At 41.8% G+C, this 21,734-nt stretch overlaps 1 protein-coding gene across 7 annotated transcripts in view; it reads left to right on the plus strand.

The window, feature by feature from the left end:
* The window catches only part of PAK1 (p21 (RAC1) activated kinase 1), a 161,395-nt gene that overhangs the window by 54,376 nt on the left and 85,285 nt on the right, over positions 1-21,734 (plus strand). Inside the window, exon 1 of one of the 7 annotated variants that reach the window (XM_007529696.3) lies at positions 17,015-17,136. The exons of 5 other annotated variants lie outside the window; for them this stretch is intronic. The gene's annotated coding sequence lies outside the window, so the exon portion shown is untranslated. Of the gene's footprint in view, positions 1-17,014; positions 17,137-21,734 lie in introns of those variants that run through there. One more of the 7 variants, XM_060176711.1, reaches the window with a different exon arrangement.

The following is a 21,734-nucleotide window of genomic DNA, read 5'->3' on the forward strand; positions in this document are numbered from 1 at the left end:
GCTTTTCCCACCAGATATTCAGTATAGTTAAAATAATTTCAGAATTGAGGCCAAAACACTTTCTAAAGTGCATATTCAAATGTTAGCTCAAGTGTGAGGAGTGACTGTAGAATCCAAACTGGCTAACTCTTAGTTTGATTTGGTTGGAATCAATGGCATGCTCTCAACTCTAGATTGTCTTTGGCCCAACTTTATAGTGATAGTTGGAATTTTAGAAGAAGAAAGGCTTTTCATGTCTGTGTTGGGGAAGCAGCATCTTTAGGATAGGATGGATCTGAATTCTAGCTCCAGCCCTATGGTTTCCTAGGTTATTAATCTTTGGCTGGTGTTGATCCCTCTTTGCCTTCTTCTGCTCTGCTATAAAGTGAGGGTGGTAAAGAATAAAATCAGTTTTCCTGAGTTGTTAGGATCACCATGATTTTTCTAGGCCTGGCTCAAGTTTTGACTTTGTCTCTGACAGTGGGAGTCATCAACCTCAATCCTGTCTCTGGCCTAGTTTTCCATTTCACACTTCTCCAGCCACTGCTCCTCACATCATCTTCTGTGATTTTCACAGCATTTCCAGGGGAGGAAAGACAGTGTGACTGCTCGCACCTGACAAATAAGGAAGCTGGTGATCAGAGAAGTGAAATGGACCAGGGGCTTCTGGGTCCTGGCCTAGAACTTCTTCTTTTGTACACTGTGCAGTTGTAGGCAAGAGCAGCACTGTAAGAAGACTCCAGAGAGTTTGTAACAGCTCCTCTCCCCTCCCCTCCCCTCCCCTCCCCTCCCCTCCCCTCCCCTCCCCTCCCCTCCCCTCCCCTCCCCTCCCCTCCCCTCCTCTCTTCTCCTCTTCTTTCTCTGCTTTCTTTCTTTCTCCCCCCTGATTTATTAATTAAAGAGAGGAGGAAAGAGACAAAACCAGAGCATCACTCTGGCACATTTGACACCAGGGCTCAAACTTGTGACCACATACTTGAGAGTCCAATGCGTCATCCACTATACCAATCTTCCAGACTGCAGAACAGCAGCTTAACTTCTACTTTATTAGAACCTGAAATGGAATTGGCGTATTGCACCAAAGTAAAAGACTCTGGGGTGGGTGGGTGGGGAGAATACAGGTCCATGAAGGATGATAAATGACATAGTGGGGGTTGTATTGTTAAATGGCAAACTGGGGAATGCTATGCATGTACAAACTATTGTATTTACTGTTGAATGTAAAACATTAATTCCCCAATAAAGAAATAAATTAAAAAAAAATCTACTTTATTGCCATAAAAATGCTAACTAGGGTGGCTGGGTGGTAGCGCACCGGGCTAAATGCAGATAGTGTAAAGCACAAGGACTGGCTCAAGGATCCCAGTTCGAGCCCCTGGCTTCCCACCTGTGTGGGGTGTGGGTGGGGGTTGCTTCACAAGCAATGAAGCAGGTCTGCAGGTCTTCCCCTCCTCTCTCAATTTCTCTCAGTTCTGTCCAACAGCAGCAGCAGCAACAATAACAGCAACAACAACAATGGAAAAAACATAGCCACCAGGAGCAGTGGATTCATAATGTAGGCAATAGCTCTGGTGATAACCCTCATGGCAAAAAACCAACCAACCAAACAAAAAAAACCTAACTGGTCTAAATAGGTGACTTGACTTATCGACTTTACAAACACTTGCCAAGCTTTTGTTGTGCTCTGCGCTGTGCTAATACTGCTCCTTGCCCTCAGGCTGCACACACTTTATGGGTGATGCATGAGAAGAGCTCTAGCAAGTATGTGTGTACTGGGAGTGGCACTGTTGGTGGTTTTGATCCTAGACAGAGAGTTTGGGGGCTGGGCTTTGAGGAGAAATCTCACAGACTTGTATGCCAGAATTGAATTGGCTAATGGGTATGATTGTGTTTCATTAATCATAAAAATGTCCATTAATTATGGCTTATTATACTTCATAGAAGACAGTTTTTGACTTTTAAAAAAGTATTTTTTAAAAATTATGGATAGAAACAGAAATTGAGAGGGGAGAAGGAGACAGAGAGGAAGAGAAACAACTGCAGCCCTGCTTTACCACTTGTGAAGCTTTTCTCCTGTAGGTGGGGACCAGGAGATTGAACCTGGGTCCTCGTGCACTGTAATATGAGTGCTTACCCAGGTGTACCACTACCTGGCCCCTTTCTTTTGACTTTTTCTTTTTTTTTTAAATATTTTATTTTATTTATTTATTCCCTTTTGTTGCCCTTGTTGTTTTATTGTTGTAGTTATTATTGTCGTCGTTGTTGGATAGGACAGAGAGAAACGGAGAGAGGAGGGGAAGACAGAGAGGGGGAGAGAAAGATAGACACCTGCAGACCTGCTTCACTCCCCTCTTTTGACTTTTTCATAGTTGTTTGCAAGTATGTAGCTGACCCAGTGGGGCCACCATAGAGAGAGTTAAATTGAGAAGGAAGTTTTAAGTGGCATGAAAGATACTAGATTAAAAAAAAAATCGGGAGTCGGGCGGTAGCGCAGCGGGTTAAGCGCACGTGGCGCAAAGCGCAAGGACCAGCGTAAGGATCCTGGTTCGAGCCCCCGGCTCCCCACCTGCAGGGAGTCGCTTCACAGGCGGTGAAGCAGGTCTGCAGGTGTCTTTCTCTCGCCCTCTCTTCCTCCCCTCCTTGCTGCATTTCTCTCTGCCCTACCCAACAATGACGACATCAGTAACAACAACAATAATAACTACTACAACAATAAAAAACAAGGGCAACAAAAGGGAAAATAAATAAATGAATATAAAATTAAAAGAAAATCAGCCTGAGAGATTGGGTTATGGCTCATCTAATATAATGCTGACCTTGCCATTTGGGTAATCCCAACATTTGCCATTTGCTTGAATCCCAACATCACAAGAAAGCACTATGGCACTGGGGGAAGTTCCATGAATGGTGAAGTAGTGCTGTGGAGTTTCTCTTTCTCTAAAATAAAATGAAAAATATACAAGTTGTTCCAGGAGTAATAGAATCTTAGCAAATAAATCTGAGCCTGGCAAAATAGTTCACTTGAATGGTTGCTGCTTTTCCTTGTGCATGACTCAGGTTCCAGTCTGCAGTGAAGGAAATTTTGGTGTTGTAGTCCCTATCACTCTGTCTCTGCCACTATCTTAAAAAAAGATGTGTTGTGGCCAAGGAGGTGGCATAGGGCATGGAGTGCAAGATTCTCAAGCATGATGTCCTAGTTCAATCCCCAGCGTCACATGCATCAGACTGATACTCTGGTTCTCTTTCTTTTCTCTCAGAAATAAATAAGTAAATCCATCCTAAAATGTTCTGAGTCTAGGAGTTCTCAAAATGAGGATATGCTTATTAAAATAGCCTTTGATGATTCGGTGACCTTTTGAATAGCTTTTGATTTATAAGGAACTTTTAATTATATTTTTAAAATTTACCCAAGAAAACCTAAAGAATCCAGTAAACAGCTCCTGGAAATTATCAGGCAATATAGTAAGGTGTCAGGCTTCAAAATTAACATGCAAAAGTCAGTGGCATTCCTTTATACAAACACTAAGTCAGAAGAAGAAATCCTCAAATCAATTCTATTCATAATAGCAGCAGAAAACAATAAGATATCTAGGATTAAACCTAAAAGAAGAAATGAAAGACTTGTATACTGAAAACTATGAGTCACTATTCAAGGAAATAGAAAAAGATACACAGAGGTGGAAAGCTATTCCATGTTCATATATTAGAAGAATTAACATCAACATTAATATTCTACCCAGACCCATCTATAAATTTAATTAAATACCCATCAAGGTCCCACCAATTATTTTTTAATTTAATTTTTTTTAGTGATTTATAAAATTATAAGATAATGGGTATGTTTCCACACCGTTCCCACCACCAGAGTTCTGTATCCCCATTCCCTCCATTAGAAACTGCAGTAGTTCTCCCAAGGTCATAGATATGGGTTGACTATTATTTCTAAAACTATCTAAATATATATATATATATATATATATATATATACCCATTTTTTTCTTTTTTTTATTATATTTATTTATTTATTGGATAGAGACAGCCAGAAATTGAGAGGGAAGGGTGGGATAGAAAGAAGGAGAGATAGAGAGACACCTACAGCATTGCTTCACCACTTGTGAAGTTTTCCCCCTGCAAGTGGGGACTGGGGACTCAAACCTGGGCCTTTGAGCATTAAAACATGTGTGCTCAACCAGATGTGCCACCATCCAGCCCTTTGCCCATTTTTTTCTATGGTCCTGCCATCTCTTCCTTTCTAAGTCACACCTATACCTACTACCATTTCTGAATGTCTTTCCTTTTTTCCTCTTCTCTTTCCAGGTCTTGATGGAATTGGAGTTCAGAATCCTCTGGTCATCTTCCCTAACATTTCTCCCCCTCTGGGAGTATAGATCAAAATTCTTTATGGGGTGCAAAAGGTGGGAGATCTGGGTTTTGTAATTGCTTCTCCACCAGACATGGGAGGTGGCCACCAATATATATATTTTTTGCCTCCAGGGTTCTTGCTGGGGCACAGTGCTTATACCACGAATCCACTGCTCCTGGAGGCTATTTTTTCCCTTTTGTTGCCTTTGTTGTTTTATCATTGTTGTGGTTACTATTGTTGTTGTTATTGATGTCATTGTTGTTGGATAGGACAGAGAGAAATGTACAGAGGAGGGGAAGACAGAGGCCTGCAGATCTGCTTCTTTGCTCGTGAAGCAACCCCCCTGCAGGTGGGGAGCCTGGGGCTCAAACCAGGATCCTTGCGCTTCACGCCATTGCGCTTAACCTGCTACACTAAAAAGAGAATAGAACAAAAGCTACAAACTTCTATTTGGAACCAGAAAATACCTAGAGTCACCAAAACAATTTTGAGAAAAAAGAACAGAAGTGGAGGCATCACACTACCAGATCTCAAAGTATATTATAGGACTATTGTAATCAAAACTGTCTGGTACTGAACAAAAATAGACAAACTGACCAGTGGAATATAATTGAGAGCCTTGAAATAAGCCTCCACATCTCTGGTCATCTAATTTTTGACAAGGGTCCAAACTATTATATGGAGAAAGGAAAGTCTCTTCATCAAGTGGTGTTGGGAAAATTGGGTTGAAATGTGCAAAAGAATGAAACAGAACTACTACATTTCAACATACACAAAAATAAACTCTAAATGGATCAAGGACTTGGATGTTAGACCAGAAATTATCAAATACAGAAAAATATTAGCAGAATTCTTTTCCATCTAAGTTTTATAGCCATCTTCAGTGATACAAATTCAATTTCAAAGAAGATTAAAATAAAATAAACCACTGGGACTATATCAGATTGTAAAACCTCTGCACAGCAAAAGAAACCACCACCCAAAGAGACCTCTTATAGAATGGGAGATCTTTACATCTTTACATACATCAGACAAAAGCCTATTAACCAAAAATACAAAGAATTCACCAAGCTTAGCAAAAAAAAATGGGGAGAGGATATGAACAGAATATTCATAAAAGAAGATATCCAAAAGACCAATAAACATATTAAAAAATGTTCCAAGTCATTGATTGTCAGAGAAATGCAAATAAAGACAACAATGAGATACCACTTCACCTCTGAAGTATATTTAAAAAAACACTTTGTATGTGGGAGGGAGAGATAGAAGCAAGTGCTAGTTGAATTGGATGGCAGGTGTTTGTTTCTGTTGCACAGCATTTTGTATTCCCCATTGTTTCAGTATTCTAGGGCGGGTAAGATGCTACTCCTTCCAAGGAGAGAAAATTGAGATACCCCAGCTATCTCATAATTTTGTAATATATATGCATATATGTTAATATATAATTACTAAAATAAAAAGAAAGAGACCAAAAAAAAAAAAAGAAAATTGAGATACTTGCTTCTTAGGCTTCCCTGCTTCTAGGGCAGACAGTGACTTAGTTTAACTGAGTGCCAGGTGTCTGCAGCTCCCTTGATTTAGGATTTCATGACAGGAGAGAGAAAGTCATGGGGAGCCTACATTCTCTTGGACAGTGGAAGCAGTAGCATCACTGACTAGGCCAAGCTCACAGCACAGAATTAGTCACTATGCGCAAGTGGTCACTGTGCTGAGGCTGAGTCACTACTCCACACATTGCAGCACCAACCCATTCTAGCCTCTGCTGACCCCAACTCATTGTCATGATCTCCTCTTTGGACTTGTTCTCTAGTGTTTTCATTATGTTTAGCTTAAGGTTGTTTTTCCAACCTTCCCCAAACTTTTGTGAGCTACCTAATAATACTATTTGAACATATCAGTTTTGTGCTTTGTCAGAAAGGACCTGGGGCTTCCATTCAAGAAGTCTTTGATTCATTGTAGCCTGTGGAACAGTCCTGGCCCTTTGACTGTTCTTGTAAATCACGTGTTGTTGGAATACAGTCATACTCATTCATTTACATGTTGTCTTTGCTTTTGTGCTACATAGACAGACTTGAGTATTATAAACAGTGACAATATCTTTTCAAAAAATTATCTAATTTACTTTTTTCGGTATTATTTTTATTTATTTATTGGCTAGAGACAGCCATATATTGGGAGGGAAGGCTGTGATAGAGAGAAAGAGAGACAGAGAGATACCTGCAGCACTGCTTCACCCCTTGCCAAGCTTTCCCCCTGCAGGTGGGGACTGGGGGCTCAAACCCTGGTCCTTGCTCATTGTAACGTGCACTTAACCAGGTGTGCCACCACCTGGCTCTGTGGTAATATGTCTTGCAGAGCTTAAGATGTTTACTATCTTACCTTTTGTAGAAAATATTTCCCAGTTCCTGCTTTAATAATAATAGTACATTGGCCTGGGAGATGGCCCAGTGGATACAGCTTTGAACTCTCAAACATGAGGTCCTCAACATCACATATGCCAGAGTGATGCTCTGGTCTCCTCTCTCATAAATAAATCTTAAAAAAACACTAATAGTTGTAGTACACTCTTAGCAAGGCTGAAATGGTTCTTCCATCAGACAATGAGAGTGAACGTTTTCACTCTCTTTTGATTTCAATTAGGCTACCAGGGTGCTTGAAACAAAATTTGATCATGAATGGTATTTGTTACCTTTAACATGGATTCTTTGCCACTGGTATTGGAATTTCCTCTGCTTTATTACCTGTACCTAATTGATGACTGCTGTTGTCTTACAATGTATACCTTTGTCTTTTATGTCTGTAAGCAACCTGAGGCTGGCAAGATACCTCACCCAGGTAGTATTCCTGCTTTGTCATGAGCACAGCACAGGTTTGAGCTTGACTCTCAGTGCACTGGAGGAAGCTTTGATGCTGTGATACTTTGCTTTTTCTCCCTCTATCTCTGTCTTCTGTCTGGGGAAAAAAGTTTGAAGCAGTGAAGTCCTATGCTATAAATAAATACAATTTATATTTGAAGTAGACAGAGTAATACTTTTATTTTGTATAAAAGTAAGAATTAACTAGGCAGAGTGATTGCCTGCCTTCTGGGAGCATTCAGTAAACCTTTCATAACCAGTGTTATGGTGTTTTAGACTTCTCCACTCTCATGCTACTAAGAGAGAATTCAGTTATGGTTAGGCTCCTGTGACTGATAAGGAGTTAGTGTTTCAGCTGAATAAGATTTATTTTCCTGTTGACTCCCCAATATACTTCTAGTTTGTATCATTTGAGAATGTTTTCAGCTGTTAAGTAGTAGAAAGTCTGATCATGACTTAAGGATAAGACTGGAGGAAGGTAGTTATTGCTGGTATAGATCCAGATACTCGCAGTACCCTTTACCCCCTCCCCACCCCCATACACTTTGTTTTCCCACTGTGAAACCTTAGTATTTGCTTTCAGCTCTTGCACTTATGACTTCATGGTTACAAAATGTCTACTACACTACCAAAATATTTGAGGAAAGAAGAGGGGGCTTGAGCAGAGGAAACAACTGTATTTTTAGAAACAAAACAACTGTATTTTTAGACTTTATTCTTTTATATTTATTTATAAGAAAGAGGGAGAGAGAACCAGATCATCACTCTGGCACAGACCATTGCTTGGGATTGAACTCATAAGCTTGAATCCAATACTGTATCCACTATGCCACCTCTATGGCAGCTCGCTCCCAGAATCATTTGAAATAAATATACATATATCTGTATTCTGTATCATTGCAGAAAAGTTTGTAGTGTTGCTTGTGCTTTATTAAAATTATTGTCTTAGGGACTGCACAGTGGTGAACCTTACCATGTGCAAGGACCCAGGTTCAAGCCTCTGCTCTAACCTATGTGGGGGACCCTTTATAAGTGGAGAAGTAGACCCACAGGTGTCTTTCTTCCTCTCCCCCTTTCTGTCTCCCCCTTCTCCCTCAATTTCTCTCTGTCTTATCAAATAAATAGAGAGAAAGAAAGAAAGGGAGAAAGAAAGGAGAAAAAAAAAGGGCACTATGAGCAGTGCCAGCATTGAGCCACAATGATAACCTGGGTGGCAAAAAAGAGAAACAAAATAAATAAAACACAGACATGTACTCTGTTGTCTTATTCTGGGCTGGGGATATAGTGCTAGATAAGGAAATAAAGTACCTTCTTAGTATAGAGGTGAAAAGATAAGTTTTAGTCTGCCTGTGCTCCCATAACAAAATGCCATAGATTGAACAATAATTTAGTTTTCTCATTGTTGTAGGGGCTGAAAGATTAGGGATCAAACTTCAGGTCTTCTTTCTCCTTATCTTGCAGACTGCTGCCTCATCACTGTGGCTTCATGTAATCTTAAACATTTTTTTTTTCCACCAGGGTTATCTCGGTGGCTCGGTGCCTGCACCGAGAATCCACTGCTCCCAGGAGCCATTTCTCCCCCACCCACATTTTATGGGATAGGGCAGAGAGAAATTGAGAAGAGAGGGGGGACTTGAGAGGGAGAAAGATAGACACCAACAGACCTGCTTCACCACTCATGAAGCATCCCCCTTGGTGGGCATTGTGAGCTCAAACCTGGGTTCTTGTGCATGGTAGATGCCTGGCTCCTTGTCTTAAAAACCTCTTTATAGGCTCTGTCTTCTATATAGTCACAGCAGGGTGTTGGGGTTTAGCATGTGAATCCCTCTCCCACACACACTGCATTTAATTCAGTGTATGACAATATTCTTTAGTAAACTGGGATAAGTGTGCACAACTTCTGAAGGCCCTGGATAGGAGTGACTAATTCTTTTTTGAAGGATCTAGAAAGACTTTTTAAAGTATTTATTTGAGCTGAGTCCAAGGGCACAACTAGGGGGAGTTATGGGAGAGAAGTTTATTACCTCATCCTTCTTGTTAAGAGGTTGGTTGAGGATGTTAATCCCTTAGAGACAATCCGTTTTATTATCAGACATCTCTGGTTTTAGATTTTTTTTTTTCTTTTCACCAGAGCACTGCTATAGCTTATGGTGGTACATAACCATTATAATATTTCCCATGTCCAATTTTATAATGTTCTAATATTAATACAAATTAGACTTCCCTATCCCTCCCTGACTCCCTCCTTCTCTTCCTCTGACTCATAAAGGTAACAAGCCGGTTTGTATGACATGAGAAGAGAATCACTCTTGGGCTTATTTTAAGCATAGCTTCAAGGTTGCATCCACACTGCTTTTCTGCCCTGCAAGGTTCTCTGTAGTTTCCACCTTACTGGTCTTCTGACTTCATTATTTCAGCTGCTGCTATCATTCACCTACTGTGTGTAAGATATGACTCTGAAATTTGGAGATACAGGCAACATCTGGTGACTGGACAGATGGCTCAACAGGTAGACCATAATCCTTGCATGTGTGAGACCTGGGATTTGATGTAGACCACAGTCCTTGCAAGTGTGAGACCTGAGATTTGATTCCCAACGCCACACATACTGGAGCAGTGCTCTGGTAGCTCTCTCAGAAAATAAATCTAAAACACCCTATAAAATGCTCCCATTGTGGAGCATATATTCTATAGAGTGAGTCTACCAATAAGCAAATAAATGTGTTGAGAAGTACTATGAATTCAGATACAGCACAGTAGGGAGAATAAAGAGTACTGAGATGGAGTGGAGAGAATTTTTTTTGGGGGGGGGTTATTTATAAAGAGTGGACAGACAGGGAGCATGTCTGACAAAGTGACATTTGAATAGATGGAAGGAAGTAAAGGAACAAATTATATGAATATTGGAGTACATATTTTTAGGTTGTGTGCCCTTAAGTACAAAGGCCCAAAGGTGGGAGTTTCCCAGCCTTTTGGTGGCTGACACTTCCTGGAGCAGAAAGAGAGAGGGAGGGAAATGTAGGAGACCAGGTCAGAGAAGCAGCAAGGTGAGATGGGGGAGCAGGAAGAAGGCGAGATCTTGTGTAGTCTTATAAGCCTTTTGCATTGAGTGATTTCAGAAACCACTGTTGACTTTGAGCAAAAGAGAGAGATAAGATCTAAGACAATATAAAGGAGTCATTCTGGGAGGCAAAAGTGGATCAGTTAAGAGAATTTCAGTATTTCTAAGTAGGAGAGTCCCACACTTTGGGACTAAATAATTCTAGATAGTTAACAGGTTGTCACATGCATTGGAGCATGTTTCCTAGTTTCCCCGACCTCTCTGCTAGATGCTGGCATTACCTCTACACTTGTTTCAACAACAACTCCAGATATTGCTAAATTTCCCCTAGGAAATAAAATCCCCCACACACCTCATGGCCCCCAGTTGAGAACCATTGTTCTAGAGAAAAGTTGCTAGTGGTTTAGACAAGTTTATTAACAGTATAGATGCTGAGGAGTGACTGAACTGTAGACATATTTTGAAGGTTGAGCTGATAGTATTTGCTGATGGAGTCAGTATTTGCAATGGCAGGGATAGAACAAGAGACCAGCACTCTAACCTCCATACCACCTCCTTGGCCACTATTTGTGCTTGTAAGTGAGGGGAAAAAAAAATACAACCATTTAAAAACCCAGTTGATACAATCTTGGCTGTCATCAGTTAAATACATAAACCACTGTGTTGAAAGCTATAGTGTCTTAACAAAATTTGCTAAGCGCTACTGATCATTTTATACCTGGCATTTCAAACTCATTTGTCTACAGAAAACAATGACTTGAATGGTCCTGGTTAGGCCTGAGGTGACCAAACAGACAAAGCCTTGCTGCTTAAGTCAGCTTTAATCCTTGAAGCTATCTCCAAATTGTAAGTTGTTATCAAGGCTCAAATTAAAAGCTGTAACTGAGTTAAAAGCTCACTGATCATATGACAAATTCATTGAGAGGCAAGAGCTGGTTCCAAAAAAAGCAGATTTGGTGACCTAAAATGTGGTGTGGTAGATATGGCATTGGGGTCCAAAGCACGAGAGGTCCAAAGTTACATCCTTAGCATTGTATGTGCCAGAGTGATGCTCTGGGCTCTGGTTCTTGTTTTTTTTGGTTTTTTTTTTCTTTCTTTCTTTCCTTCCTTCCTTCCTCTCTCATTAATAAATTGGAGGGGGGGAGAGAAGCAGAATTAATCAGAAACTTAGCAACCCTGAGAAGATGGCAGATTCATGTCTCCAAATACCTTTTTTCCCCCAGGATGGGGCTCCAGGGTTTATAAAAGACGTGGGTCAGTGCGGTAGAAGTCCTGTCAGAGGAATCAGTAGGGCCTAGCTCTTATAGAAGTTAGAGACCATATCATTAAGTACTACCTTTTCCTCAAGGTCTGTATGACATGCTCCTAATTTAATATTCATTAGTAAGCAAATAAAGCAAAAGGACAGGGGAGTGAGAAACTAAAAGAAATATATCTATGAGATGGAACCTATAATGTTTGCTGACTAGAAAAACCTGGCAGGAGCACATGGCAGGTGTTTGAAGAGATAGCCAACTTATTTGATTTACCGGTGCTGACAAAGATGGGAAGGGAAAACAATTCTACTAGGTGTCAGGAAGAGAGATTAGAGATTTGGGTTGAAACCTACAAGTGTCATTGAGGTGGCCACACTTGGCTAGGCTGGAGGGGACCTCACATGATACCATTCTATAAAAATGGTAACTGTGCACATCAGTATTCAGTGTCTGCCAAATGCATTGCCATGCCTAAAATGTTAGTGCAACTCCAGACAGACTTGCTGGAGGTACTAAATAAAGTTAAAGGAGTTCTGTAGGGGGCAGGCCGTAGTCCCCTCAGCGACCCATCAGTTAAGAGTGACTGCAGACAGGACTGTGTTTAGTGGAAGGTACTTAGGCCAATACCACTCAAGGCAGTCAGAACTGTGCCCATCCTGCAGTGAGCAAAGCAGAAATTGAGAGTGTTTCTAAACATTTACAGCCACTGGACAGTAATTCTAGGCCTCCTGAATCTAATTTAAAAAGTAAGTGGAGGTAAGGGCATAATGGTTATGCAAATAGATTCTCCTGCCTGAGGCTATGAGGTCCTAGGTTCAATACCCCTATACCAGCATAAGCCAGAGCTGAGCTCTAGTGGGAGCCCAGGAGGTGGTACAGTGGCTAGAGCACTGGACTTTTGAGCATGAGGTCCCTGCATTGCTCTAGTTTCATGCTCTAGTTTCTCTCATAAATAAATAGCTTTAAAAAAAAGAGAAAAAAGAAAATAAGCTTTACTTCATATGTCTTTCTTATATTTATTTATTTTTCCCATTTTGTTGCCCTTGTTTTTTATTGTTATAGTTATTATTATTGTTGTTGTTATTGATGTTGTTGTTAGATAGGACAGAGAGAAATGGAGAGAGGAGAGGGAGACAGAGAGGGGGAGAGAAAGACACCTGCAGACCTGCTTCACCGCTTGTAAAGGGACTCCCCTGCAGGTGGGGAGCCAGGGCTTGAACCGGGATCCTTACGCTGGTCCTTGCACTTCATGCCACGTGCGCTTAACCCGCTGCCCAACTCCCTATATGACTTTCTTATGCTTGGTGCTTTAAAATTTTTATTTTGGGAGTCGGGCAGTAGGTAGTGCAGTGGGTTAGGTTAAGCACAGGTGGCGCAAACACAAGGATTGGCATAAGGATCCGGGTTCAAGCCCCTGGCTCCCCACCTGCAGGGGAGTCGCTTCACAAGCAGTGAAGCAGGTTTGCAGGTGTCTGTCTTTCTCTCCTCCTGTCTGTCTTCCCCTCCTCTCTCCATTTCTCTCTGTCCTATCCAACAACAGTGACGACAACAATAAAACAGCAAGAGCAACAAAAGGGAATAAATAAATATTAAAAAAATTTATTTCGTGAGTTAATGGTTTTCAGTATGGTTGTTAGCACAAGGGTATAACTTCTCACTTTCCTGTGATAGGTATTTACAAAACTCCTAACTTAGGTCCTTTCCCACTGTTGTGCACCAGGATGCATAGTGCTTTTATTTTATTTTAATAAATGTTATACAGCAATTTTAGAAAGATAGAAAATTTGACCAGAAAGTACAGTGAAATCCCATATACACTTCCTTCTCTCTTATCCACTCCACACTTCCTTTTATCAGCATCTCACATTAGTGAGATACAACTGATGTTTAATGCTGACACATTATTAACTAAAGCTCAAAGGTTATATCAGGGTTCACTTTGCATTGTACAGGTCTGTGGGTTTTGACAAATGATGTCGTATAGTGCCATTAATGTTATCATATGTAGTTTCACCACCTTAAAAATGCTGTTTTCTGCCTATTTATCTCTACCTCCAATCTACTTCTGAACCCCTAGCAACCACCTGATTCTTCTTTCTTTTTTAAAATTTATTTAATATTTTATTTATTTATTGGGAGATTAATGGTTTACAGTCAACAGTAAATATTTACTTATTTATTATGTATTGTATAGAGACAGAAATTGAGAGGGAAGGGGGAGGAGGGAGGAGAGAGGGAGAGAAAGACCTGCAGCCGTGCTTCACTGCTTGTGAAACCTTCCCCCTGCAGGTAGGAACCAAGGGCTTTACCTGTGTCCTTGCTCATTATAACATGTGTACTCAACTAGGTGTGTCTGACCCCTGTTTATTTATTTATTTTTATTGCCACCAGAGTTATTGTTGGAGCTCAGTGCAAGCACTAAGAATCCACAACTCCTGGTGGCCTTTTTTTTTTTTTTTCTTTCCTTTCTACTTTGACAGGACAGAGAGAAATTGTGAAAGAATGAAGGGGTGGGGGAGACAGAAAGAGAAAGAAACCTGCAGATCTGCTCATGAAACATCCTCCCAGCAGGTGGGAAGCAGGGGCCAGAACTCAGATTCCTGCAATGGTGATATGAGTGCTTAACCAGGTGCACTACCGCTTGGCTCCCTGTTTATTTGTTTGCTTTTTATTGAGAAAGAGATACACAGAGGAAGAGAGAGACCAGAGCACTGTTCAGCTCTGGCATATGGTGGTGCTGGAGATTGAACTAGGGACCTCGGAACTGCAGGCCTAACAGTCTTTTGTAGAACCATTATGCTCTCTCTTTAGCCCAACCACCGATTTTTAAAAACTGGTTTTATAGTCTTGGCTTTTCAAGATTATCATATGTTTGGAATCTGTGTTCTTAGACTCATAACTTTTTTCACATAAGAGGTTTCCATGTCTTTTTATGGCTTGATAGATATTTCTTTTTGATTAGCTTGAGACTACTGCAACATGGAAAAACTTTGCTTTTCAGAATAAGTTATGAGGGCAGGCCAAGAGGCACAGCAAGCCCAATTTAGAGAGCATTCTGAGCTGCTTCTCTAATGATGCCACTGTAACAGGAAGGCTATCCTCAAGAGAAGAAAAATCAGCATCTCAACATTTTCAAGTTAACAAAGCATTTGTGAGAGCATATGGTAATTTATAGCATTCTGGCCAACCCAGAAAATTCTTATTTTCAAGTCAGGAGATCTAGATCTCTGAGCCAGAAACTACTCTAGGTGTTAGGGAATGCAAATGAAGAGGCAAAAACTTATCATAAGATATTTTTGTTTCAGTGGATGAAGATGGGTGGATTTATAAGTTGTTGTCTCCTCAGGAGCCTAGAATATAGGTAGGGAGGGGGATTGTAGGGTTCTTCAGAGCCAAAAAGTTAGAATTCATTTCATTTCAATTCCATGGCTGACTTCAAACCTTCCCTTTCTCTCACATCCCATTATGTCTTTTGCCATGTTAAATTTTTTCTTCATACTCTATCTTTAGCGTATACTTGTGTCTCTTCATTTTCACTTACCTGGTGTTCTGAAAGAATCCAGTATTTTGTTTTCCTGTTTCTATCACCCTCCCCTCTGTTCTTCATCCAGTAGTCAGTTATTACTTTTTACATTACTAAAAAAAAGGGGGGGCTATTTTATTTTATTTTTTTATACTTGAGAAGGAGAGTCTCACTTGAGACAGAGACTCAGAGCACCAATCTGATAACATTCAGTGTTTGAGGATTGAACCAGGAACCTCAGGCTTAAACATCTGATGCTTTACCTGTTGAACTATTTCCCTAGTCACTACATTTTACATTTGTATTTGACCCAATTTTAATGGACACTAAAGACTATGTAGGTCTTAATTGTAGCTTTTTGTTTCTAAGCATCAAGTTAAAATGCTTTGTGAATTATCTCTTTGCTTTGGCTGTTTTTAAAACTTTTGTTTTTTCTTTTGTGTTCTGGTGTTTCATGGAATGTTTATAAATTCCTTTTTATTTACTGTATTTGAGGGTCTACTAAGTTTCAGGCTTTGATAATTGAAGTTGTCTTTCAACAACTACAGAACATTCTTTTCAGATATTGTCTATTTTGATTAAAGTCATTATTTTATTTTTAAGATATTTTATTTTAAATTTTTTTACTTTTTAAAATATTTATTTATTCCCTTTTGTTGCCCTGTTATTTTATTGTTTTAGTTATTATTGAGACCTTGAGGCATCAGGCATGTTGATACTGTGCTCTTACAAGTTTAGCTATTCCCTCCAGCCCCAATCTAGTTACTCTTTCTTTTAATTATTTTTTTATTTATAAAAAGGAAACATTGACAAACCATAGGATAAGAGGGGTACAACTCCACACAATTCCCACCACCAGAACTCTGTATCCCATCCCCTTCCCTGGTAGCTTTCCTATTCTTTATCCCTCTGGGACTATGGACCCAAGGTCATTATGGGATGCAGAAGGTGGAAGGTCTGGCTTCTGTAATTGCTTCCTTGCTGAACATGGGCTTTGGCAGGTCAATCCATACTCCCAGCCTGTCTGTCTTCCCCTAGTGGGAGGGACTCTGGGGAAGCAGGGCTCCAGATCTAGTTACTCTTAAAGCCTTTAGTTGTTAAAAACTTAAGATCCAATGTGAAGACCTGACAGAGACATCCAGTCAGTGCTGACCCCTGCTATTTCTCTCCAGAGCAGCTCAGAGAGATGGAGTACAGGCCCTTCCTGTAGTGTTATTATTGTTCACCACATTCCCTGAATCACAGTTGGTGCTTCAGAAATACTTAGTGGGCCAGGGAGAGAGCACAGTGGTTTACCTATCAGACTTTCATGCCTTATGCTGCAGGTTCTCTCCTAATCACCAATTTAAGCTTTGACAAGAAAAGAAAGGAAGGAAGAGAAAAAGAAAGGAAAAGTGAAGACTCTTCCTGGACCGCATTTTTGACTGTGAATTGTCTACTTTATAAGGTGGTGGGATTAGTTGCACATTTCATTTTATGTATTTATTTTACTGGAACACTGTTGTTGCCAGGGGACTGAACTCGATACCTTGGAGCTCCCCTCAGGCGTGAAAGTCCTGTTGCATAACCACTGTGTTATCTCCCAGGTCTCTAGACATTGGCTTATAAAGCAACAGGTAAACAGCAATGGATGATGGCTTCAGCTGAACTTCTTGCTGGGAAGCTACAACCATACAACCAGGATCCTCCAGGCCTTTTCCTGGGGGCATTCAGTAGAGGCCCGATTGCTTTCGGGGGAGTGTGGGGATAGGGGAGTCCACCTTTTTTTCCCTGGCTGACCAATCGTCCAGACTCACCTGCAGACTCTAAAGTACTGAGGAGTCCTCTTTGATCCCTGGGCGAGCTCTGGTAACAAGAGTCTAACCTGGATGGGGGTGTGGGGGGGGGGGAAGAGGAGAGACTCTCAGGGAGAGGGCGTGTCTCTGCTCTCAGCGCCCCGCCCAGTCGCTGGCCCCGCCCCGCCCCTAGAGGGGCTGTGCCTGCAGGCGGGAGCGCGCAGCACCAGCCCTGGACGCACGGGCAAGCGGGTGGCGGGAGCAGAGGTGCGGCTCTGCGGCAGCCACCCTCGCCAGCGATGCGGGCCAGGTTCCCAAGGCCAGGTGAGGTTGACCCACTCTGGGACGCTCCCGGGAGGCTGGTGCTGGCTGGGGGGCATCTCTGCCGACCCCAGGCGTAGTGAGGCAGGCGCGCCGGGTTTAGAGTCTTCTAAGAGAAGGGCCAGTGGTGAAACCTCCAGACAGCAGTTCTCGGGCTGTCTGGGCCGGAGCTGGCCAGGGACTGCGTGTGCACCTGGTACTCTGGGTTTGGGGGGGCCTTGCTGCCAGAGGAACAGAGCCTTGCAGTAGCACCCCATTGCCTGGCGCAGGGCTGATGCCTCTCCTGTGCCTTGGCTGTGTGTGTGTGTGTGTGTGTGTGTGTGTGTGTGTGTGTGTGTGTGTGTGGGTGGTGTCGCTGTGTGACTTTCCTCTGTGTGTGTGTGGAGGGTGGTCGCTGTGTGACTTTACTCTGGGTGCTCGGAAGGCACCTCATATCTGAAGTGGCCTGTTGAGAGGTAGGTAGGAAGGACGCGGTGGTGGCAGTAACCTGTACAACTCAAGTAGCCTCTGCAGCCTCAGTTTCCTTCTCTGTGGAGTGAGAGGCTTGGCAGATAGTTCAGGCTTTCCCAGGCCCTAGAGTGGTGGGTGAACTTGAGCTTGCGATGTAGACCTCAGTCTCTTGTCTTGCAGCCATCCTTTTGAAGGGGCGGTCTGCTGATCTCAGGACCCAGTGATTCCATGAGCAAGACAGAGGTTAAGGGTGACACAAAATGCTGAGTCGAGGCATTTTGTGTATAGAATGTGGGAAACAGGTCACGGTATAGTCATGGCCAGTGTTTGCATACTGAGGTATCCCAAACTACTTGAAAATAGGCTGCCTTCACTGGAAACCCCTTCTTACACTGCCAAGTTAATGGCAGACTCAGAGCTGTTGTGTAATGTTTCAATCATGGTAATTCTTGTCTTCAAGATCATCTGATATCAAGAAACATGTTAGGTCTGGCATTATCCTACCTTGATTCTTTTGGACCTCCACCTGTGCCCCCCCTCCCCCCAGTTTTTGTAAGGCTTAGCCTCCTTTGCTTCCTTTCTTCATCCCCCCATCCTTCTGACCATTTTTCATGTAGCACCCACATTTTCTCCATTCTTCCTCTCTCATGCCTCTCCCCTACTTTTAAAAAAATCTATTTCCCTCTTGATTAAGCTTGCTTTCTCTTCTAATTTTTGTATACACATGCTCATTTATTTGCAGGTTACTTGTTTGTAGAGACCTTTGTGATATTTGTGAGTTGACACATTTCCCAGCTATTCTATCCCTTTCAAATTGCCTTTCCCATCTCCTCATATCTCTCCTTACTGCCTCCATGCCTCACATTTTGCCAGCCTGCCTGCAGTCTGTCTTCCTTGATCTATGCCTAAGCCTTCTCTGAGGGGAGTGGGCAGCTGCTGTGAGTGGTAAGGAGTAAGGCTGAAGACTCAGTGGGAGGAAAGGGAGAGTGTCCAGTGAGACCTCAGCAGGTGAGTGGGAGATAAGTGGGAGAGGAACAAAAGTTCTGGTAGCCTGGAGGAATTGCTGCCCTGGAAAAAGGGGTCTGGGGGAGAGGAACAGTGCCCTTTGGAAGAAGAGGTTGACCTGGGAAGGAGAGTGGTCATTTGAGGGTAGAGGTGGGTATAGGAGAGAAGGCTCCAATCTGGGAAGGAGGACTGTGTATGTTAAATCTTGGTCCCTCTGAATCCTGGTAGGTTTCTGTCCCGTAAACTTCAGGAACAGTGTCTCCAGAGGAGGAGAGCTAGAGAAGCAGTGACAGTTATTTTACTAACACTCACTGTGTAGATTACCGTGATGTGTGTGTGTGTGTGTGTGTGTGTTTGTGTGTATACAAAAAGCTTCCTCACATATTCTCTGAGGTATGTATCCTGTGTTAGTTCAGATGCTAGGTAGACAGAAATAGAAGTGGACTTTGGTAGCAGCCTTCCAATACAGGCTAGAGAATAGGGTTGTCTGTGACCTCGTGTGTTAAGCATACATGTTTGAGAGCTGCACAGGGCCTATGATGGCAAGACGGAGAAGGAACTTCTTATTCAGTAAGTCAATGGCAGGCTGGCACTTAGGAGTGTCTTCTCTAAAACTATCACTTTTAAAGAACAGTTTAATGCTTGACCACTGTACCATGGCCAAACAACACTCTTGCCTTGAAAGGGAGCAGATTTGGTCTCTCTTCATCTCTGGTTCTAGACCACTTGGGTGACTGAGCTCCCAAGCTTGCTCCCCAGTTTGAGTCATCCTACTAACCCTCACTCCATTTTCTCAAATTTCTTCTGTTCAATTTCTGGTGGGCTATAGAGTCAGGGCAGATGTTACCTAGACTGGACAGTTTTCTTCCCTTGGCCTTGGAGGATCTAGCACTTAACAGGGTTGATAAAGAGTGAATGAGACAGTAAGGGAAACAGCTTTGGAAACTGTCAAGTGACACTCAGGTGGCTTCTGCATGTGTGCTCAGCCATAAGAGATCCTTACATGCTGCAGCTGAGAGCAATGCTTGGGGTTGCTGGCTGTCTAGTTTAGAACTTAGCCCCACCCCATAGTAATAAAAGAAAAGGAACTACTAATTAGGTGCTGAAAACTGAGGTCAAGAGGTAGAGTGATCATTTTAGGTCAAACTAGTAGTAGGTGGTGAGTGTAAAAGATTTTTTAAATGATGTTTCATGATTTAAAAAAAAGAGGGAGAGATTAAAAGCAGGCTATCAGTTGAAATTCTAGCTTACTTACTAGCTTCTTGGTTTTTTTTTTATCTTAAGCTTCACATATAAAAGGGAAAATATACCTATCTTGAAGAATTATTATAACATGTAATTATATAACAAAAGAAAAAGAGGTATAATAGGCATTTAATAATGATATTTATTCTTATCTTGCAAAACTGAATTCTCTCTTTTTTTTTTTTTACTACCAGGATTATTGTTGGGGCTTAGTTTCTGCATGATAGTTCCACTGTTCCCATCAGCCTCTTTTATTTATTTATTTATTATAGTTGTTATTATTATTATTATAAACCAGAGTACTGCTTAGCCCTGGCTTATTAGTGGTGATTCCCTCAGTGCCTCAAGCATGAAAGTCTTTTGCATAAACATTATGCTGTCTCCTTAGCCCTCTTTTTTCCTTTTCTTTGCTTTTTTCTTTCTATCTTCCTTTCTTTTTCTTTTCCTTTTTTTTTTTTCTGATAGAAACAGAAACAGGAGAGAGACAGGAGAGACACCCTGTTCCACTGCTCAGGAACCTGAGTCTTCGTGCACAGTAGTGTGTGTTCTTCCTGACTCCTTGTTCCCAGTTCTGAATTTATGTGACATTCAGTGCTTCCTTTCACTACTCAGAGTGACACCATCCTTGACTGTCATTGTGCTTTAAGGTTCTAGCTCCCATTAAAATGTGACTATTTTGAAGGCAGAGCAGGGCCTTATAAATCTTTTCTACTCCTGGTAAACCCTTTTTAGTTGCTAGATATTCACTAGTAAACAATAGATGTAGTTGTTCCATTGTGAAGCTTGCTATTTTGTTAGAGAGAGGTGTAAGTAAAAAATAAAATAAAATATGATGGTGGCTTACCCTGTAGAAAGCACGTTACTATGTACAAGGACACAGGTTTAAGCTCATAGTTGACTGCAGGGGGTGGGGGGAGCTTCATGAGCAGTGGAACAGTGCAGCAGGTGACTGAATATTTGTGTGTGTGCATGCCTGTGTGTGTGTGTGAGTGTGTGTGTGTGTGTGTGTGTGTGTGTGTGTGTAGAGTGGTGTAGCTGAGAGATCAATCTAGGTGTAAGGGAGTGTAAGTGAAAGAGCAGAGAAGAGGACTACAACTTTTGAAGTACCAAATACCTCCTTCATTGTAACTGGGTGTTGCAGGTACAGCAAGGCATAATGATTTCCAAATAGGAAGATATTCAATAGAAGCTTAGAGGTAGCACAGTGAATAAAGCATTGAAGGGGGCTGGATGGTAGCACACTGGGTTAAGCGCACATAGTGAGAAGCGCAAGGACCCCTGCAAGGATCCTGGTTCAAGCATAGTGAGAAGCTCAAGGACCAGTGAGTGCAAGGATCTTGGTTTGAGCCCTCAGCTCCCCACCTGCATGGGGATCTCTTTACAAGCAGTGAAGCATGTCTGCAGGTCTTTCCCCCTTTCTGTCCCCCCTCCTCTCTCAGTCTCTCTCTGTTCTATCCAGCAACAACAACATTAGAAAAAAGATGGCCACTAGGAGTAGTGGATTCATAGTACAGGCACTGAACTCCAGTGGTAATCCTGGAGGCAAAATAAATAAATAGATAAATAAATAATAAAAAGCATTGGACTCTCAAACGTCTGGTCCTGAATCCAATCCCTGGCATAACATGTGTCAGAATGATAGTCTAGTTCTCTCACTCACTAATAAATATTTATAAAAAGAAAAGTGTAGCAAATAAGAAGATGGATTTCATGCAGAGACTTCAGTTTTCTTTTTTCCTCTTTATTTACTTATTTATTTAGTTTGAATAGAGACAGAGGGAAATTCAGAGAAGGGGGCGATGGAGGAAGAGAGACCTACAGTACTGCTTCACCACACATGTAGCTTTCCCTCTGCTGGTGGAGTCCCAAGTGCTTGATGTTGGGTCCTTGTGCACTGTAAT

The sequence above is a fragment of the Erinaceus europaeus genome, chromosome 17, assembly GCF_950295315.1.
Source record: "Erinaceus europaeus chromosome 17, mEriEur2.1, whole genome shotgun sequence".
NCBI lineage: Eukaryota > Metazoa > Chordata > Mammalia > Eulipotyphla > Erinaceidae > Erinaceus > Erinaceus europaeus.